Source organism: Grammomys surdaster, unplaced genomic scaffold (assembly GCF_004785775.1).
Source record: "Grammomys surdaster isolate TR1022 unplaced genomic scaffold, NIH_TR_1.0 472, whole genome shotgun sequence".
Taxonomy (NCBI): domain Eukaryota; kingdom Metazoa; phylum Chordata; class Mammalia; order Rodentia; family Muridae; genus Grammomys; species Grammomys surdaster.
The window spans coordinates 598,879-606,187 of NW_021604891.1; the positions used below are offsets into that span (position 1 = coordinate 598,879).

The window sequence follows — 7,309 nt, forward strand, 5'->3', positions numbered from 1 at the left end:
TTGACCTTGAAGGGAAAGCTCACAGACAAAAACCATCAAATCGGTCATGACTGAAAGTGAAAGAGACTCAACTATCCTGGAGAAAAATGAAAACCTGGTTACTAGTAGGTTTCTTGAATTCGGAAGTCTGACTAGGACCACTTATACAAACACAAACACTGTAAGCTCCTCCCCACTCTAGAGAGCTGTGACAAATGCTGTGGCGGGGAAAAAGGAGAGGGCTGGCAGAAGGGTCCTTACAGTATGTGCAGATCCGAGGGGTCTCCCAGGAGGAACTGAAGTGCCTCTTACACCCTATGGACTGTAGAAGGCCACTCTTTTTTGTCCATTGCCTTCAGATGCTATCAAGGATACCCATGGCCAGGGTTATTTTGTTGCAAATGGGAAGTGAGACTTTCCACAGGAGACAGAAAGGAACTGCTTAAGTTTGGAGGACAGCAGCTCAGGAATCCTAAGTAGTCCATGGGCCAATCAGCTGACCTCTACAAGTGCTAGAGAGGGGAGAGGCTAAGCAAGGTGTGGTGCTTTGTATATGCTTGGCCCAGGGCATGGCACTATTAGGAGGTGTGGTCCTTTTGGAGTAGGTGTGTCACTGTGTGTGTGTGCTTCAAGACCCTCATCCTAGCTGCCTGGAAGTCAGTCTTCTTTTAGAGGCCTGCAGATGAAGATGTAGACCTCTTGGCTCCTTCAGCCCCATGCCTGACTGGATGCTGCCATGTTCCTGCCTTGATGATAGTAGACTAAACCTCTGAACCTGTAAGCCAGCCCCAATTAAAAGCTGTCCATTATAAGAATTGCCTTGGTCATAGTGTCTCTTCACAGCAGTGGAAGCAATGGAAAGCCTAACTAAGACAGAAGGCATGCTGGCTAGTTTTATTATCAACCTGACATAAGCTAGAATCATTTAGGAAGAGGGGAATCTCACTGAAGAAAATACTTCCACCAGATTGGCCTGTGGGCAAGTATTTTCTTGACTGATAATAAACATGGAAATTCACTGCTTACTGTAGGTGGTGCCACCTCTTGGCTGGTGATCCTGGATGGTATAAGGTAGCAGGCTAAGCCGGTCATACGGAGCAAGCCAGTAAGCAGTGTTCCTCCAGGGCCTCTGCCTTCAGGTTCCTAACTTCCCTGAAAGATGAGCTACAAGCTGTTAGATGAAATAAACCCTCCCTCCCCAAGTTTCTTTTGATCATGTTGTTTAACACAGCAGTAGAAACCCTGGCTAAGAGAGGCAAAGAGAAGCTCTCCATCCATGCTGCCAAAATGACAGGGAGTGCTGGTGACAAGCCCGAAGCATGGGAGAAATGCAGTTACCAGACCAGAAGTAGAAAGATTAGAGAAAAACTATTTCTTAGGAAAACCCTTAAAGGACAGATATACAGCAGGCATGTTCTCTGAATCAGCCCCTTGGGAAGGAATGGCGTTCTTCAAAACATGCCATTCCCAGGGGGTTGTGTCTGGAGAGATGAGTAAGCATCTTGCCATCGAGGTAAAAATTAAATTTTATAGCGCCAGCTGTTTTTCTTGATGTTAGTCACTTGGGATAAAGTGCCAAGGTCCTTTGGGGTTAGGCTCCTGTTCTAAACTGTTTTTGTGGTGTCGTACCCTGCGCATGCGGGCTGTGCCCTGCGCATGCGCGATGTACCCTGTGCGTGTGGAGCTCACCAGGACTTTGCTTGTCTTTGGATTGAGCCCCACTGAGCAGGGCTCTCCACTTGCCTATTATGCTTCAGTTAGAGTTCTTGGTTTCTCAAACAAATCCCGCCTGTACTTGCTAGTATAAGATCTTTTCGTTCCTTTGTTCACTGCTCTTCTCCGGTGCCTTTCTGTTCCCACAGCTGACCATCCAATAGTTCAGTCCTATATGAAGGATAGCCTGTATTTCTCCACAGTCTTCTATCTCCAACCTCCTAAGAATTCCTATGGAACTCCCAGGATCTGGGGGTGATCGTGTGTCTTGAGGAGGTGCAGGAGAGATGATGAAGTGACATTAGTGAACTGAAATCACAGGTTAAACTAATTACAAGTGAGAATCTGGCAGGATACAGCCACGGAAGTTTAAGAAAAGAGAAACAACAAAATGACAGTGACTTTCTTGCCTCTTTTTTTTTTTTAAAGGCAGTAGAGATCAAATGGAAAGCAGACAGGAGGCTGGAGAGGTGTGTCAGCTACTGGCTACTCTTGCAGAGGATCACGGTTCAGTTTCCAGCACTCACATGACTGCTGACAACCATCTGTAGTTCCAGTTCCCGGGGACACAACCCCCTTTTCTGGCCTCATTGGGCACTACACACACACATTATGCATATGTATATGTAGTAGGAAGACTCATATATGTAAGAATAGTTTTTTAAAACAGACCTTGAGAAATATGTCAATAATCTGAAATTTGTTTTATAAATAAAACCTCATGAAAATACCATCTCAACGAGATAGGTGAAGTCCGTTTATATAGACTTTTGTGTTTTTGGTTGTGAGCCTATCATTTAACAGCTGAGCCATCTCTCCTGCCCAATTTAAAATAATTTTGTAGGAAAAGCTATGTCCAAGCACTGCTTAGTCTAAGTTCACTTTTCTTTACTCTCCCTGCTTGCCCACCCGCTCATGCAGGGCTGAGAAGCAAACCTAGGATTTCAATCATTCAACCTAATGAGCCACATCCCCTGCCTGATTGATTCGTTTCTAAGAGTTAGCAAATAATTGTAATTATAACTAAAATTTGTGAACAAGGTGAAATGAACTTTCGAATTCTAATTGCTACAACTGAAACTTTGGTCTCTTAGGGAACAGAGTGCGAGTGGTTTTTTTTTTTTTTTTTATAAATATATGGTATCTTTAGAGAAATGGGAACTAAGATACATTGTATGTTTGAGATTTTAAAGAATCTTATGCATTCTAAACTTGGCCTAGTGGTGAATACCTGTAATTCTGCCATTTGGGAGGCTGAGGCAGGAGGATCCCTATGAGTTTGATGCAACATAGAGAGGAGGGAGGGAGATGGGAAATGGTTGGGGGGGGTGAGGGGGAAGACAGGAGAGGAGGAGTAACTGGGAGTGGTGTGGGCTTTGAAACCTCAAGCCTGCTCTCAGTGACACACCTCCTACACCAAGGCAGCACCTAATCTTCTACCACATAGTTCTACAACAACTAAGGATCAAGCAGTCCAAACTATGAGTAATAGGAGTCTGCATGCAAGTAGCCATTCTCATGCAAACCACCACAGGGTTATTGTCTAGTCTTCCCCTCCCCCTGCCCTCCCCTTCCCCTTCTTTTTCCTTCTCCTCCTCTTAACTGGTACACACTGGGTTTTTTGTTTGTTTATTTTGTTTTTTTGTTTTGTTTTGTTTTTTTTCCGAGACAGGGTTTCTCTGTGTAGCCCTGGCTGTCCTGGAACTCACTCTGTAGACCAGGCTGGCCTCGAACTCAGAAATCCGCCTGTCTCTGCCTCCCAAGTGCTGGGACTAAAGGCGTGCGCCACCACCGCCCGGCTGGTACACACTGTTAACATCTAAATTTCAAGCTTGGAAATGCAAGCAGCAATACGAAAGTATTCATGAAGAATGCATAATCTCTGAAAATTATGAAAACGTCCCAGCTTCCCATACATTTCTAAATAGAAACTAACGTATTTGTTACTTCTGTGTACCTAGAGAAGTTTGCTTTCAAGACAGACAGAATTCAGTCTTTAGGTATGCATGGTACGAATGACAGTCTTTCTTTTTAATTTCTAGCTGTTTGGGATCTTTAAGCATGCAAAAGCTGTGAGCAGGGTCCACAAGGAACCGGTGCTGTGTTAAGGCATCCCGCTGGGCCAGAGCTGTGACACCTCTGGGTCATCTACATCAGGAGCAGCACTTGAATCATCAGCCCTTTGGCCACGGTTTGGATGACTACCACACCCATGCTCACGTCCTCCCTGTCAGGAAATCCTGGGTGGCCAAGGCCTCAGAAATTGATCTCCAGTTGAGACTTCATATCATTTGCTGGCTTCCATAAATGAAGGTCCACAGCCAAATCTGCAACACGAATCTCTTCACTTTTTTACTTATGCAGAGCAAATGCCCTTTTCCATTGTCTGTAGCACCTTCATTTGGTTTTCAGTATTAAATTCTACTTTTGCTCGGTCTTTATCTCCAATAGCTTCCCACTCATCCGAGTCATCCCCTGCGGACCCGCTTCCTTAATCTCTTCAAGTTAGTTTTTGTTACTGTCACTGTCTGCCTCTGGGTGCTCTTCACTTTCGTGGGTTTCCTCAGTCACATCTTATTGATCCAAATCAGTTCATTAATCTCTGACAGTTGTGAAAAGCCACCACCTCCATGTTTGTCTTCTCGCTTCAGACCAGATCTACCACTTCCACTGTGCCTAACAATTCACATTTGTCACGAGGATAAAATCCATCTGTGGGGAAAAAATAGAGGGCCGCAGCAGTGGCATCCCGGAGGTTCCAGAGGCCTGGAGGCTTTGGCGCCGGCAAGCCCCAATGACATGAGGAAGTCCTTGGTTCCAAAAGGGTTTATTGTCATGGTGGATGGTGGATGGATCTGGGTGTACCCCCGTAAAACTCAGGCCAGTCCCGAGTTAAATAGGGAGGGAGAAAGGATCTGGGGAGGATCTGGGGAGGATCTGGGGAGGCATACTTAATTTGCTCCGCCCTCTGACCTTCATTAGTATGTAAATCCCTAGGGCCTGAGGCCTGTAGTCACACCCTCTACCTGTGCACTTTGGGAGGGGCTGTAATGGCCTACGTGTCTGAACAATGTCTATGGAGACTAGACTGCTTTTTGGGACCCTGGGTTCTGGGAGTGCACCGAACTCTTGCTGGTTCTCACATAGAGCCTCGGGGTTCTAGGCACATGCCCAGCCATGAACCAGAATACCCTTACGCAGCCTCCTTGAGCCCTTCCCAGGTCACCTCAGCCTCAGGCTGTTCAATAATGTCTATCAACTGAAATTCGTCACCTTCACCCTTCAAGTGGCTTTTCAAATCTTCTTTCACGAGGTGGTTGTCTTTTTGGTCTCCTATAAATTATTTTCCCTTCACCCTAAGGTGCTGATCAGGTCTCCTCCCAGCTCACTCTATTCCTGTTTTCTTATGGAGTCACCAGCAACTTCATCTCCTCCTCTTTGTCAGCCACGCCCAGTACTCTTGGTGTGTGGGGGGGTTAAGCCACTCCAGCTGGTGGCTTTTGTTCTATACTGCCTTCAGTAAGGGTCTAATTCCTCATCAAATGTCTGGTCGAATCCCCACAGCCGAAGCCTTTCTGTAGATGCCCAGGCATGATGGCAACTCAGCAGCGCCTTCTTCCACAGAGTGCTGCAGACCTACCCTAGGTTAGCTGGGGTCTAATCAATATGATGGGTGCCAATTTGTTGTAGTAACTCCAACCCCAAAAAGCCCACATGAAACCCACACAACTCAGTTATGATATTTATACGCTGTATGCCATACATGGGATATAACTCAGTTATAATATTTATACGCTGTATGCCATATATGGGCAGATAACCCACTACACTACTCTATCCCCTGCTATGAGATCCCTCGCTACTTGCAGCTTGTCCAGGCCACAGGATTCTGCTCCATCTTCTTTCCACCTCCTCTTCTTTCATCTTCCTCTGTCTCCTCCATCTCCTTGTCTCTCCCTCCTCCCTCTCTCTCCCTCTCTAAAACCTCTAGCCCCACCTTTCCCTTCCACTGCCCAAGCACCAGGGCAATCCATTTCAATCTTCCCACAAGATTCATTGTCTAATCATATATATATCAAGTATTATATAAGTACAAGTGCTATATTGACATTTAGTAGATGACCGATTATCTTCTTGACTAAACTCTAGAGCCCCATCTCTGATCCTACATCTCCACATGGCCTCAACCTGAGACTATAAAGGTTGGAAAAAACAAAGTGATCTAATTCTAACACCTCAAGGCTATGTTTCTAGGATGCCAGCAGCCATCCTCCTTCACAAAAGTTCATGCCGAAAAATACTAAAGGATATGTTGTAGTTTGAATATGCTTGGTCCAGGGAATGTCACTATTTGGAAGTGTGGCCTTCCTGGGGTAGGTGTGTCACTGGATGTGTGCTATAAGACTCTCATCCTAACTGCTTGAAGCCAGTCTTTGTGGGACTGCGTAAGGGTATCCTGGTTCATGGTTGGGCATGGGCCTGGAAACCCAAGACTCTAAGTGAGAAACGGCAGGCGTTCGGCCATGCCCCCAGAACCCAGAGTCCTGACACGCAGTCTCGTCTCCATAGACTTACATTGTTCAGTCACGTAGGCCATTACAGCCCCTCCCAAAGTCACAGGTAGAGGGCGTGACTACAGGCCTCAGGCCCTAGGGATTTACATACTAATGAAGGCCAGAGGGCGGAGCAAATTAAGCATTCCTCCCCAGATCCTCCCCCTTTCTCCCTCCCTATTTAACTTGGGTCTGACCTGAGTTTCGGGGTGGGGGGGTGGGGGGTGCATCCAAATCCATCTAACATCCGCCATGAAAATAAACCTTTCTGGAACCAAGGACTTCCTCATGTCATTGGGGTCTGCTGTCGCCAAAGCCTCCAGCCTCTGGAACCTTAGACCTCCTCCTGTATGTGGGACCCGCTGGGTGGAAAGCCTCCGGGAATCCCCTACTGCTGCGGCCTATTTACCCACAAGTCTTCTGCTAGCAGCCTTTAGATGAAGATGTAGAACTCTCAGCATCTCCTGCACCATGCCTGTCTGGATGCTGCCATGTTCCCACCTTGATGATAATGGACTGAACCTCTGTACATGTAAGCCAACTCCAATTAAATGTTGTCCTTGTAAGAGTTGTCTTGGTCATGGTGTCTGTTCACAGCAGTAAAACCCTAAGACAGTGCAGCAACACAATCTCCTGCTATGCAGCCGTCACTTGAAAGCTCAAGTATTCTGCTTTCTATTATTTTCACTTCCAAGACTTTATCTTGCTCCTGCCACCTTTCTCCTGTCCCTTCCCTTGTCTTTAAGATGTTTTATCATTACCTCTGCCATCAAAATCCAGCTCCATTCAGACTAGATTCCTTTTCCATGCAATGCTGTTACTGATTTAAATATTTTTTTAAGATTTATTTGATGTCTGTGAGTATACTGTCACTCTCTTCGGACATACCAGAAGAAGACATCAGATCCTGTTATAGATGGCTTGAGTCACCATGTGGTTGCTGGGAATTAAACTCAGGACCTCTGGAAGCGCAGTCAATGCTGTTAACCACTGAGCCATCTCTCTCTCTCTAGCCCCTATTTTTACTATTTAAACTAGGGTTTGACTTTAAAAAAAAAACTGGC

At 46.0% G+C, this 7,309-nt stretch overlaps 1 pseudogene; it reads right to left on the reverse strand.

The window, feature by feature from the left end:
• Window positions 1-3,796: 3,796 nt before the first annotated feature.
• Window positions 3,797-7,031, reverse strand: LOC114632946 (annotated as a pseudogene).
• Between the last annotated feature and the right edge of the window lie 278 nt (window positions 7,032-7,309).